Below are 6,000 nucleotides of genomic sequence, written 5' to 3' on the forward strand. Positions count from 1 at the left end.
TAGTGCAGCCCCATGACTGGGGCCGACCTTAAGGCAAGGCTAGAAAAGAAACAGGAGAGGGAAAGTGTATTTCCCCTATGCTTTCTGGCTCTCAGGTTCCCCTCTTCTTGGTCCTCAAGACAGTGAGTGTTTCTCTTGGAGTTGTTTGCTGCCTGTGCTGCTGCACAGTTCCTCACTTGGGCCACCCTCGGGTGAAATCTGGGCGATACAAGAGGACAAACAAAAGGAAACTCATCACCTATTACCCAGAGATGACCTGTTTACCTTCCAGAGTAAAAATCTTTCCCATCCTCTTGAGAAGTTTGCCATCAGTCCCTTTATAAACTCTGAGTCTCATGATTTTGGGGTCTTCACCTCTGGTTTTAGCGCTGCTGCATCTGCAGGGTAGCGTCAGGCCCTCATTGCGTTGTTCTGTGGGGAACTGGGCATCAGAACTGGTGCTAAGATGCTCTCTGAGTAACAAATGGCCTGTCGTCTAATCCAGAGACCTTGTATTTCCATGTACAGAAATCAACTCAAAATGTATCACAGATCTAAATGTAAGAACCAAAACTATAACATTTCTTTGAGAAAACATACAAGAAGATTACTGTGACATGAGGTTAGGCAAAGTCTTCTTGGATAGGACATGAAAAATACAACCCATAAAATAAAAACTTGATAAATTGTACTTCATCAAAGATGTAAAACTTCTGATCTTTGAAATACACTGTTAAGAATATGAAGAGATAAGCCACAACTGGGAGAAAATATTTGCAAAAATTATACCTGATAAAGGACTCATGTCCAGTCAGAAAATATAAAGAACTCCTACAACTAAAAAATAAGAAGACAAACAACCCAATGAAAAATGGGCAAAAGATGTGAACAGACTCTTCACCAAAGAAGATATACGGATGGGAAGTGAGCACGTGAAAAGATGCTTAACATCGGGGAAATGGGAACTAAAGGCAACTGACTGACTAGAATGGCTAAAATTAAAACCAGACAATAAAAGTGTTGGTGTGGATGTGGAGCTAGTGGAATTGGAACCTGGTACAGGCACTTTGGAACACAATATGGCAGATTATTATAATGTTAAGTATATCCTTACCAGAATTCCCCCAAATTCCACTCCACCCAAGAGAAATGAAAAAATATGTTTACACAAAGACTTGTATTCAAATGTTCATAGCAGCCTTATTTATAATAGTCCAAACTGAGAAATGTGAAGGAATGTGTGTGTAAATGAAGAAGATATTCTTGAAGCCAGTCTGACTGAAACAGTGTTCTTCTCTAGCTATTTCTAATTTTATTAATTGAATTGCTTTTCTTTCTGGATCCTTAGCCAACTTCTCTTAATCAAACACTGTATTATCAGCACATCATGGTTTCTTCCCACTATTTGCTTCTTCAGTACTTTTCCCTGTTTCTTTTTCTTAAAACTTTACTAATGGGGAAATTACCTCATCCCTTCACAGTGAATCTTGTCTGCTATCTGGTCATAGGAATTCTAGAAGCCCATCATCATCATCATCATTGTCACCATAGCGGCAGTAGCAGCTAAGCATCACCATCACCATCACCACCACCGCCATCACCATCACCATCATCCTTAAGTGATTTTTCATTCCCACTCACTGCCCATCTAAAACAGGGCAGATGCCACATAGCTTAGCTTTAGCAGACCTATTTAACTGTTCCAAAATAATCTCATTCCCAAGCCTGTTCCAGTGGTTCTCATGCTGTGAGGTGGTATAGCAGAGTGGTTAAGAGCATAGTCTGTGAAGCTAGATTCCCTGGATTCAAAGTTTGGCTCAGCCGTTTGCTAGCTGTGCAACCTCAGGCAAGTTATGTAACCCTTCTGTGCCTAAATCTTGGGCAAGTTATTTAACCGCTTTGTGCCTTAATTTCCTCCTCGGTCAAATCAGACTGATGCTAGTACCTGTTTCATAGGATTGTTCTGAGTATTTTTATTTTTAAATTTAAATTAAAAATTTTTTTAACACCTTTATTGGAGTATAATTGCTTTACAATTGTGTTTTAGTTTCTGCTTTATAACAGAGTGAATCAGCTATACATATACATATATCCCCAAGTCTCTTTCCTCTTGCATCTCCCTCCCTCCCACCCTCCCTATCCCACTCCTTGTTCTGAGTATTAAATGTAGTATTATAGGTAAAGCACTTAGAACATTGCCTGATAAATAATTAGCTCTTAGTAAATGCTGATGGTTATTATAATTATACTGTTATTCCTCTTTCCTGGAATGTCCTGTCCCCTCCTTTCTATTTAACCAAGCCATCTATCCTGAAGGCTCAGATTAAGTTCCATGTCTGACTTAAAACCATCCTTTATTTTTTAAAAATTTTTATTGGAGTAAAGCTGATTTAAAATGTTGTGTTAGAGTCTGCTGTACAGCAAAGTGAATCAGTTATACATATACATATATCCACTCTTTTAAAAATTCTTTTCCCATATAGGTCATTAAGAATATTGAGAAGAGTTCCCTGTGCTCTATAATAGGTCCTTATTAGTTATCTCTTTTATATATAGTAGCATGTATATGCATCCTGACTGTTTTTTGTTCTTACTGATATCCCTCCTCTCTACATTTGTATGGTACTTATCATCTGACCCACGTCATTTAACCCAATTATGTATTGAAGTCTTTTGGCCTCCCCCTCTCTAGCTGCAGTTTAGCTTCTCTGAGAGCAGGAAGTGTGTCTTGTTTGAGCTCTCTTTGAGTTCCAGACCCACATCTTTAAGGATGGTCTGGGAACTTTTACCTGAGTGTCCCACCACTACCTCAAAGCCCATGTGCTGGGTATTCCCACTTGCACCTCCATATGTACTCTCCATTCTTTTCCACCCTGCCCTGTGCTGTAGGAGCTGACCTCCTAGGACTGCGTTTCATTGGGCCCAGGCATTGGGAGGCACCACCAAGAGATTGGAGGGTAGGGGTGGGTATTTATTCCCTTGAGTTTCTCCAGCCTGGGTGGCTACGTCTTCTGCCCAAAGCCACTGGGCAGCCCTCCTCTACAGTCACAGCTCTTGCTGAGCTCTGCTAACTGCTCTCCTGCTCTGGACCCTTCAGGCCTACAGGCAGTAATAGCCTTCTGTTTTGGCAGTTGGGACGCTTCACCATCCATTGTTAGTTTCCTTAACAGCCCACGTATCTTTAATTTCTTCTTTTCTCATCGTTATATTATTTTTTTTCTGGTCTTTCTTCACAGTTTAAGAACTTCAATAAAATGTTTAATAGAAATGATAATGGGAATCTCATTTTGCACCTGATTTCAAAAAGAGGAAGCTTCCAATTTTTTACCATTAAATATAATGCTTGCTGAGGTTTACTGTAGACATTATTTATCAGATTATGGTTTTTTTTGTTTTGTTTTGTTTTTTTTTGCGGTACACGGGCCTCTCACTGTTGTGGCCTCTCCCGTTGTGGAGCACAGGCTCCGGACGAGCAGACTCAGTGGCCATGACTCACGGGCCCAGCCGCTCCGCGGCATGTGGAATCTTCCTGGACCAGGGCACGAACCCGTGTCCCCTGCATCAGCAGGCGAACTCTCAACCACTGCGCCACCAGGGAAGCCCCAGATTATGGCTTTTTGCTCCCCCCCTTTTTTTTGATATCTTTATTGGAGTATAATCGCTTTACAATGGGGTGTTAGTTTCTGCCCCATAACAAAGTGAATCAGTTTTACATATACACAAGCTCCCATATCCCCTCCCTCTTGCATCTCCCTCCCTCCCACCCTCCCTATCCCACCGTCACAAACCACCGAGCTGATCTCCCTGTGCTATGCGGCTGCCTCTCACCAGCTATCCATTTTACGTTAGGTAGTGTATATATGTCCATGCCAGTCTCTCACTCTGTCACAGCCTACCCCTCCCCCTCCCCATATGCTCAAGTCCATTCTCAAGTAGGTCTGTGTCCTTATTCCCATCTTACCCCTAGGTTCTTCATGACCTTTTTGTCCCTTAGATTCCATATATATGTGTTAGCATACGGTATTTGTTTTTCTCTTTCTGACTTACTTCACTCTGTATGATAGACTCTAGGTCCATCCACCTCACTACAAATAACTCAGTTTCGTTCCTTTTTATGGCTGAGTAATATACCATTGTATATATGTGCCACATCTTCTTTATCCATTCATCTGTTGATGGATACTTAGGTTGCTTCCATGTCCTGGCTATTGTAAATAGAGCTGCAATGAACATTGTGGTACATGACTCTTTTTGAATTATGGTTTTCTCAGGGTCTATGCCCAGTAGTGGGATTGCTGGGTCATATGGTAATTCTATTTTTAGTTTTTTTAAGGAACCTCCATACTGTTCTCCATAGTGGCTGTATCAACTTACATTCCCATCAACAGTGCAAGAGGGTTCCCTTTTCTCCACACCCTCTCCAGCATTTATTGTTTGTAGATTTTTTGATGATGGCCATTCTGACTGGTATGAGGTGATACCTCACTGTAGTTTTGAGTTGCATTTCTCTAAAGATTAGTGATGTTGAGCATCTTTTCATGTGTTTGTTGGCAATCTGTATGTCTTCTTTGGAGAAATGTCTATTTAGGTCTTCTGCCCATTTTTAGATTGGGTTGTTTGTGATTTTCATATTGAGCTGCATGAGCTGCCTGTATATTTTGGAGATTAATCCTTTGTCAGTTTCTACGTTTGCAAATATTTTCTCCCATTCTGAGAGTTGTATTTCCGTCTTGTTTATGGTTTCCTTTGCTGTGCAAAAGCTTTGAAGTTTCATTAGGTCCCGTTTGTTTATTTTTGTTTTTATTTCCATTTCTCTAGGAGGTGGGTCAAAAAGGAATCTTTCTGTGATTTATGTCATAGAGTGTTCTGCCTATGTTTTCCTCTAAGAGTTTTATACTGTCTGGCCTTACATTTAAGTCTTTAATCCATTTTGAGTTTATTTTTGTGTATGGTGTTAGGAAGTGTTCTAATTTCATCCTTTTACATGTAGCTGTCCAGTTTCCCCAGCACTGCTTATTGAAGACGCTGCCTTTTCTCCATTGTATATTCTTGCCTCCTTTATCAAAGATAAGGTGACCATAGGTGTATGGGTTTATCTCTGGGCTTTCTATCCTGTTCCATTGATCTGTATTTCTGTTTTTGTGCCTGTACCATACTGTTTTGATTATTGTAGCTTTGTAGTATAGTCTGAAGTCTGGCAGCCTGATTCCTCCAGCTCTGTTTTTCTTTCTCAGGATTGTTTTGGCTATTCAGGGTCTTTTGTGTTTCCATACAAAGTGTGGAATTTTTTGTTCTAGTTCTGTGAAAAATGCCAGTGGTAGTTTGATAGGGATTGCACCGAATCTGTAGATTGCTTTGGGTAATATAGTCATTTTCACAGTGTTGATTCTTCCAATCCAAGAACATAGTATATCTCTCCATCTGTTTGTATCATCTTTAATTTCTTTCATCAGTGTCTTATAGTTTTCTGCATACAGGTCTTTTGTCTCCTTAGGTAGGTTTATTCCTAGGTATTTTATTCTTTTTGTTGCAGTGGTAAATGGGAGTGTTTCCTTAATTTCTCTTCCAGATTTTTCATCATTAGTGTTCCATGTAGCCTAACTTTTTATTGTCACAGTAGGCTCTGGGTTATCCATTTTCAGAGAACCAACCTTTGGCTTAGATAATCTTGTCTACTGTATGTTTGTTTTCTATTTTATTGTTTTCATCTATGTTTGTTATCATCTTTCTTTTCTGTTTGGGTTGAATTTGTTGCCTTTTTTTTGTTTTTTACTACTTATAAATGTGGATGCTTAGCATATTGATTTTAATCTACTTCATTATTTTTAAAATAAATTTATTTATTTTAATTTTGGCTACGTGGGGTCCTTGTCGCTGCGCGCGGGCTTTCTCTAGTCGCGGCAAGCGGGAGCTACTCTTTGTTGTGGTGCGCGGGCTTCTCATTGCGGTGGCTTCTCTTGTTGCAGAGCACGGGGTCTAGGTATGTGGGCTTCATTAGTTGTGGCACATGGGCTCAGTAGT

This window comes from Mesoplodon mirus (assembly GCF_964341445.2).
Source record: "Mesoplodon mirus genome assembly, chromosome: 9".
In the NCBI taxonomy this organism is placed as follows: domain Eukaryota; kingdom Metazoa; phylum Chordata; class Mammalia; order Artiodactyla; family Ziphiidae; genus Mesoplodon; species Mesoplodon mirus.